We start from the raw sequence: 9,149 nt of genomic DNA on the forward strand, positions 1-9,149 counted from the left end.
CCAGTAAAAATTAGCAGACCAACCCATATAAGGCCTACTTGTGTCAGGTCCATTTAAGCCCACGACCCATAGGAGATGAGCCAATTCGGCCCGTCAACGGCCCGTTAAAGATTTGACACCATTGCAGCCCATCGTCAGTTTGAGCCCGTTAACAGCCCGCTATATATCTGGGCTCAATATCGGCCCAATGAGATTTTAGCCCGTTAACGACCCGTTTAATGGATGGGCCAATTTTCATGATGTACATCTTTTGGCCTTTTAGTGACCCATTTAAATGTTGGGCTAGTTTCCGGCCCGGTGTGTCTTTCAGCCTGTTGACGGCCCATAAATCTGATGGGCCATTTGTTGTCGGACCTGAGTTTCGGCCTTTTAGCGGCCCATTTAAGTGTTGGGCCAATTTTCTGGCCCAGTATCACTTTCATCCTGTTGACGGCCCATAAATCAGTTGGGCCATTTTTAGTCGAACCAGAGTTTTGGCCTTTTAGCGACCCATTTAAGTGTTGAGCCAATTCCTGGCCCTGTGTGACTTTCGGCCTGTTAACGGACCATAAATGAGTTGGGCCATTTGTAGTCGGACCTTAGTTTTGGCCCTTTAACGGCCCATGCCCTTCATGTTCCAATACTAGCCCGGTTTCTCTTTCGGCCTGCTAAAGGCCCACAACACAGTTGGGCCATTTACAATACGACCTGACTTTCGGCCTCTTAGCGGTACATGGTCTTCATGGTCCAGTACAAGCCCGTTGTCTCTTTCGGCCTGCTAAAGGCCTACAGTATAGTTGGGCCATATGTAGCCCAAACTTAGTAACGGCCTGTTAACGGCCCGTGAAATAAACTGAGGCCACCTGTTGCCCGCTTCGATGTCGGCCTGTTAACGACCCGGGAGGTAAGAGGGCCGACCATTAACTTTCGGCCTAGTAACGGCCCATTAACTTAATGGGCCCACTAAAGTTCGTACATGTCTTTAGGCCAAATTAGATAATTTGAGCCCATTACGACGAGCAATTATGCACAGGACCAAAACCGATCACGCAAAGGTACGGCATACAGGGAATAACGTTGCACATCCAACATATATTATAGGAAATTACATCCACTGGGCAATCAAAGATTGATTCCAGTGCAAATAAATGAGCAGAACCTAACCATCTACAACGTCACAATATGCAACCTCAGCACAGATGACACCCATAAGCATGTGGGTAAGTTCTTTCTGCTTTGCTACACTGTCTCTGAAAACATTGATCAGTTGTTGTGTCGCACGACTCTGCACCTCTGATTCATCCACCATTTCCATCATTGCTTCAGCCATTAATTGGTTCACAAACATACATTTATTCTGTTGCATTCGAGACAAAGGATACTGAACAGATTCAGATGGCGATTTTGGCAGGCTTGTATTATTGATAGTGGAGAGTGTCTCGACCACTGCATCATAACATAAATTAGAACGGGAACCAAACAGATTAATTATGAGTTATTGCCATATTACCTGGCCTAGATTTACTGGAAAGAAACAATGGGGTTGCCTTGCTGTTTTCAGAGTTTGTCTTCTTATCTTCAGTAGCCTGCACAAAATTAACACACTAGCATTGCTATCATTGGCCAAGCTAGATAATAGGAAAGCAACATTGACACAACGAACGTTTGGGCAAGTAGCCTACACCAAATTAACACAATATGGCACAGCTATCATCAGCCAGGTAAGGTAGTACGAAAGCAACATTGACACAATGAATGAATGGGCAACCAGAGAAGCACTACAATTCAGTAATGTGCGTGATATGAGATAGTACATTCATGCAGCTCAGTATGCAAAACTACCAGGCAATTTTCCTTACAAAAATCAACATTGGCGCCTTTAACATTTTGCTACAACTAATTTTAGATCAGATAAAGGTTGGATTCACGCCGATTAACAAAATACATGTTGATGTAAAAATATAGTGATATACAACAGGTACTTACATCAGCATTGGAGCACAGAGAATTCCCGCAAGATATTTTCCTCGAATACGATTCCAATGGAGGAAGTCTTCTATCGTTTAACCTTATTTTCTAAAAGAGAGACGGGTAAGAAACATGTAGAAAATATGGTCAGAATGCTATAAAATTTCATGATGCGAGGATACGCACATGCTTCTTAGAATGGAGTTGACATTCTTTTGCTGGACTGGAGCGGACTAGTTCTTTGGCCACTGGAATCTGCTTATTATCAGTGGGAGTTGGGTTTCTCTGTGCTGGAGCAGTATCTGTGAAAACTGGAGTTGGTTTATTATCTCCTGGCGTTTGGATCTTTTGCAAAGACCTGGTTTGTAACCCTTCAGATTCTAAAAGAGCCATTTTCCCCTTGCATGCCTTATATATAAGAATGGTGATTCAGTTATAAAACATGCTACAGCAGAGATGGAATAGGTACTGAAGAATAGAAAGGCATGACATATTGACATGTATTCCCTCCATCCAGAAATAAATGGACAGGACTAGGCGTATTTCAGTTCTAGATACATCCAGTTTTATCCATTTCTGCGACATTTCATCTGGACGGAGGGATTATGATGTAAGAGCTAGGGATACGACAGGACAACACAGTAAAGAAAAACACTGAAAAACCCACTGCAGAACCAAAGTATTCAAACCCACTGATATGAGATAGTACACTCATGCAACTCAGGATGCAAAACTACCAGGCAGTTTTCCTTACAAAAATCAACATTGTGGCATTTAATCATACATTTTGCTACAACTAAATTTAGATCAGATAAAGGTTGGATTCACGCCGATTAACAAAATTCATGTTGATGTAAAAATATAGTGATATACAACAGGTACTTACATCTACATTGGAGCACAGAGAATTCCTGCAAGAATCTTTCCTCACAAACGATACCATTGTAGAAATTCTTCTATCTGTTAAGCTTATTTTCTAAAAGAGAGATGGGTAAGAAACATGTAGAAAATATGATCAGCATGCTATAAAATTTCATGATGCAAGGATACACACACGCTTCTCAGAATTGAGTTGACAGATTTTTGCTCGACTGGAGCGGACTAGTTTGTTGGCCACTGGAATCTGCTTATTATCAGTAGTTGTTGGGTTTCTCTGTGCTGGAGTAGTATCTATAAAAACTGGAGTTGGTTTATTATCTCATGGCGTCTGGATCTTTTGCAAAGGCCTAGTTTGTAACCCTTTAGATTCTAACATAGTTGTCTTCCCCTTGCATGCCTTGTATAGAAGAACGGTCCTTTAATTATAAAACATGCGATATTAGAGAGATGGAATAGGTATTGAAGAATAGAAAGGAATGACATATTTACATGTATTCCCTCCATCCGGAAAAAAATGGATGGGTCTAGGTGTATTTCAGTTCTAGATACATCCTTTTTTTTCATTTCGGCAACATGTAATCCGGACGGAGGAAGTATGGTGTAAGAGCTAGGGACACGACAGGATAACACAGCAAAAAAAACTACTTGAATGTAAAACTATATGCTAGCAGAATAAGTACAGAAATAACCAAGGCAACATACATGTGTATGATTGGGAAAATAAGATGGCATTGCAACAGAGCACTAGAACAACACTTCAATGTAAAAAAACATGGTATGGCAGACAGATGAAGTACATACTGATGAATAACAATGCATAAGATATTCAGAAGCATGATGTCCAAATTAAGCAGATGGCATTGCGATAGAGTAGAATGACAGTACTTGAATTTGAAAACATGTTATGATGAATGGAAAAGGTACTGAAAAACAGGAAGGCATGACATATTTACATGCATGATCAACATGCTAAGCACATGGCATTGCAATAGAGTAGATACACTCCAGGACATTATATGCATGTTGTACCCATATCACAGGCCAAGTTAGAGCAAGTGCCTTGTGGGGTGAAGAGGATTCATCATCTTTCTGCAAGTCTTCTGAAGAACTGCCTTTACATGTTCCATCATATTGGGTATCATTGACATCCAGTTTATTGGCCTTTACATTGCTCCGTGAGGTTCTTGTGGATATATCAGTGTGTGCAATTATATATGACATGCATGGAAGACAACTAGTAGTTAGATTTATGTAAATGAGTGCCTGTAGGAGACGACATAAATAGTAGGTCTGGGGTTAACTAGCAGCAACAGGTCTCATAAACTAAAGGGAGAACATAGATGAAAGCTACAGAATATGTATCGTTTGTACTCGAGATTAACTAGATGGCACACAAAAGTACTAAAGAACAACATAGGTAATACTAGAAGTGGTATAATACTATAATCACCAGCCTGTGGGATAGCATTGGCTGATGGATGATAACTATGGAACATCGTTACCTAAAGAACAAGTATCTTAGCTGAACTATGGAACAACGTGAACTCCTGAACAAGACCCATAAGAGATCAGCATGAATATACAGTGAAATGTGATGATCTATTTTCCGTGCTTAGATGAATAACAAAGCCATAAATGTTGCACACAAGTAAGATGAGGGTACAACCTATCTGGCTGCCATCCATAGGAGTGAGCATCATGTGCTGACTTGTCGATGGCCCTGCAGTTGTTGTGGCTGTCCATGTCGGGCACGCGCATTCGATGCAGGGAACTGTTGAGTGGGGACTGTAGCTCCCTTCTAGTGTATGCTTCCTTGTTGGAGCAGCTGCGGTGAGTCGGAAGACGGTGTGTCTGAAGATGTAGATAACGCATAAAGTTAAGAACGACATATCTCTTTGATCCGAAGAAATACACTAAGAGATCAACAACAAGGTACGAGAGTGGTCACACGTCTGTTGGCTGAAGACTAAATTGGGGTCACACGATTTTATTTTATTTTGGTACTGTCCGATCTACGCCGGATGGCTTGATGGCCGTCTTGTGCCTCCCGGCTGACACTGTTCGGAATCTTCCCCGAAGAGCCAGCGACCAACGGCAGAGCAGCCTGCCTCTGCCGTCCGTGGCCCCATCCAAAACCCCGCTCCCCGCCCCACTGCACTGCCGTGGTTGCGCCGCCCCCGGGCCAATCCACAAAGACTCCCCGTCATCTAGATCCGGCAGCGGCAGTACCTTCAACCCATGCAACTCTAAAAGATAGCCATCTAAGCGTTGCTTCCGCGGCGAACTTGCGGCCCCGCACCCTTACGTTAGACACCAGCCAACCGGCAGCCTAGGAGCTCAGCCGCCTCGAGGGGTGCTGCTTCCCATTGGGAAGCGATTGGCCCAGAATAAAATTTCAGACAACTGATGCCTAAATAAAGTGATTTCAGATGAGGGTGCGACCTATCTGGCGGCATGGTGAAGTAGGCAGGTCTAGCTGCCGAGTCAGTGAGGCCGGTGCGGTTGCAGTGGTGACCGGCGGCAGGGAAAGAGCGATGTCGCAATGGTCGATGGCTACACGGAAGCAGCGCCAGGACTTTGGACGGATCCGAAGTTGGAGCTGCTCCGGTGCCGTGAACAACGGCGGGGGTGAATCGGCTCCAGTACGGTTCAAGCGGCCGTCATCGAGGCAGCACCAGCAGCACGACCCAGTGCACGGCGGCAATTGGACAATGTCTCCGGCATTAGGGAGGAGGGCGACTGTGAAATTGGTGCGGTGGGGGGCGCCATGGATGTGGGGCCAAGGTTTCACGGCTCGGGAGAAGGGAGCTTCCCGGGGAGAAGGTGATTTGGCGCCCACGAGGTATGAATGGGGGCGGGCTGGGGGGGGGGGGAATTGGGAGGGGAGTGGAACCATGTCTAACGGACGCATTTGTCTGAAATGTGAGGGGGAGTTACAGTTCTACCCTTGGCTATAGGCTTCTCCGCTTGGGTCTGTGTACTGAGGATCGGGGATAGTAGAGTAACTTTGCTTCTCCCCAAATAGTGGGCGGGAGCGATTTCGGGCGAGGAGGGCGTGTTTTGAACTATAGTGGGCGCGAGCGAATTCGGGTGAGGAGAGCGTGTTTTGAAATAGTGGGCGCGAGCTATTTCGGGCGAAGAGAGCGTGTTTTGCCGACCATGGTTTATGAATTATTCGGCACATGTCATTTTGGCCGAGGAGAAGGCGCTCTTGGATGAAGTTACGAACCTACCCTCGATGTACAACGGACAATTGATGCGTGTCCCACATAGGACGGCAATTTCGCGTCTCCCATTTATTTGCTCAGGCGAATTCCACTGAGCAGAGAGGATGCTTAACGGTTCATTCAAATTTTGGGAGAACGAGCATCCACGTCTACCTTACCAAGTCGATTCGAATCAAATTTTGAAATATTAGCTTGCCACTACTTTTTTAGATGGAGAGATGATGCTCGGGAGTAATGTGTTTTTACATGCTCGTTGCTAGCGATTTACTATATGACAAATAGTTGACCCACTCAAAAACGCGAATCAAACCCAAAATGAAATATCTCGATTCAATGAACTAGCTCGTTCAGTAGGTCAAAATAGTGAACTAAATCCAAAATTGAACACCCCAATCGAGTAGCATGTTGTACAGTATTATAGTACTCCATGAACATGTTGAAAGTCAAATTAATGAACTTGTTTGATATACGCATATATCCGTTCATGTGTGGATTGCAGACAACATGGTCTCCAATTTAAATATTTGAATGCAAGTTTATATTAGTCTTTGATGCATAAGACGCGACCTCCCCCTCTCCCGGACTCCTGTTCTCTCTCTCTCTCACACTCTCTCGCCGACAATCTTCAATTCTGTCGCACGCATCCGACACAAAAACCTTGTTGGTCCCTCTCCCTTTCACTACAGGAATCAGGTAATTTGCCGTCTGTGGATCACAGACGGCAAAGATTTTGCCGTCAGGAAGCAGACGGCAAAGTCAGACGGCAAAGATTAGCCAGCAAAGAATACTTTGCCGTCAGCATTTCATCAGATAGACGGCAAAGATTTTGCCGTCAGCCAACTACAGATTTGCCGTCTGTCGAAAAAACAATAGACAGCAAAACCCTGTTCTTTGTCGTAAGTCAAAACTTGTTCTTTGTTGTCATCTAGACTAAAGTACATACGGCAAAGATTGTTTTTCATTTAAAAAAGGTGACGTCGGAGAAGAGCATCTCGCCGGACACATGAACGTCAAACCAAGACAGCAGGTTCAGCTCAAGTAGATTTTGGATTCGCCATGGGGTGCTGCCTTTCATTCATCGTAGGTGGAGTTACACAGAATAAACAAAGTTGTCCTAAAAATTTACACAAAGGACCCTACAAAGTAAGAAATAAAAGCAATCAAGTCCTCCACTACAGCAACATGGACTTCACCGCCGGCCGTCCTTCCCCTGCCCGCAGCGGCCTCCCGCGCCGGTGGTGCCCTGCTCACGCCACACGCCCGTCGCCCGCCCGCGCGTCGCACGCAGCGGCCTCCCACGCCGGCCGCTCTGCCACATCGGCCATCTCCTGCTCGCGCCGCCCGCTCCACTGGAGAAGCTGCGGCGGCCTCCCGCACCGGCCGCTCTACTCGCACCGGCCATCTCCTGCTCGCGCCGCCCGCCCTGCTGGAGAAGCTGCGGCGGCCTCCCGCGCCGGCCGCTCTGCTCGCACCGGCCATCTCTTGCTCGCGCCGCCCGCCCCGCTGGAGAAGATGCGGCGGCCTCCCGCACCGGGCGCTCTGCCCGCACCGGCCAAGCCGGCATGCGCCGCCCGCCTTGCTGGAGGAGCCGAAGCGGCCTCCCGTGCTAGCCGCCCTGCCCACAAGAAGGGGAAGGAGGGAGACGGAGGAGGCGGAGCAGAGGAATGGGAGGACGAAGGCCTGCCGGCGATGGCGGAGGGTTCGCTGGCAGGAGGAGCCACGGCTGGTGGCGCCGGCGAGTGTGGATCGGGACGCGGGCGAGGTTGTGGGGGTGAGCTGCGTGCGTGAGTCAGGGAGAGACAGGTACGAGAGAGAGGGAGAGATCGTGCGGGATAAGGCAGAGAGATCGTGTGGGATAAGGGAGAGAGAGCGTGGTGGGGTCGGGCGTGGGAGAGTGTTGGGGTGGGCTGCGATTGTGCCCGGCGCTGTGTGGCTTGAGATGCTGCCACGTCATAGATCCGCGTGATCGATCCGTGTGGTGTGTTTTCTCTTTGCCGTCTGGATTTTTTATTACAGACGGCAAAGAGCTCACTTTGCCATCTGAAAAAAATACATACGGCAAAGATCTTTGCCGTCTTTAAATAAAAATGCAGACGGCAAAGTTTGCGATTGTTGGGATGGGTGGGTGGGGCATGTGTGGTGTGAAACGGATGCGGGTGGGGGCGCCCCAGATCGTGCCACCTCATTGATCCGTGGGATCGATCCGTATGTTGTGCTTTTTCTTTGCCGTCTGCGATTGTTTTTACAGACGGCAAAGAGCTCTCTTTGCCGTCTATAAAATAAATCGCAGACGGCAAAGTTTTTGCTGTCTGTGATTTTTTTTACAGACGACAAAAAGAGCTCTTTGCCGTCTATAAAAAAGTATCCCAGACGGCAAAGAATCTTTGCCGTCTGTGTTTTTTACCGACGGCAAAGTATGGATTTGCCGTCAGTTGTTTTTTGCCGTCAGCCGCTGTTGGCAAAGTTTGTCTTTGCCGTCTGGCCCGACGAAATGCTGACGGCAAAGAACAGTACTGACGGCAAATCTCCAGTTTCCCGTAGTGTTTCTCTCTCTCTGTTTGTGTGTGTGTGTGGGGGGGGGGTCTTTCTAGTCCGCATTCATATATACACCATCTATAGGTCTCTCTCGCACACTATGTATGATACTCTAGCTAGTCCAAGCTAGATATCTTGGGTGCACTCATCGTACGCACACAAATTCCTTGGCTCTTTGCCCGTAACTCTCTCACGCACCACTATGTCGTCTCGGAGCTCTTCCCCCTCTCTCAAACTCTCCATCCACCTGGGTCACACATACACATGCATATCTCACTCGCACTCGATAGGCCCATCTAAAACTCTATCTCTCTCCATCGTTCTCTCTCCATCTCACACCACACACACACACAATCTCATGCCCAGCTAGCCAAGTATGATGGTCTCTCACTCAATTGTAGGCACACGCAGTCCCCCGTATATGTATATGACTAGCTAATCTTAGTCTCCATCACAAACATGTGCATGGTCTATCTCGATTTCTCTCGGGGCATCTTTCTATCGCGCACGCACTCCCTCGATCTCCCACCCATATAGTCCCCTCACGATCTCTAGGGGATC

The sequence above is a fragment of the Triticum aestivum genome, chromosome 1B (genome assembly GCF_018294505.1).
Source record: "Triticum aestivum cultivar Chinese Spring chromosome 1B, IWGSC CS RefSeq v2.1, whole genome shotgun sequence".
NCBI classification, from domain to species: domain Eukaryota; kingdom Viridiplantae; phylum Streptophyta; class Magnoliopsida; order Poales; family Poaceae; genus Triticum; species Triticum aestivum.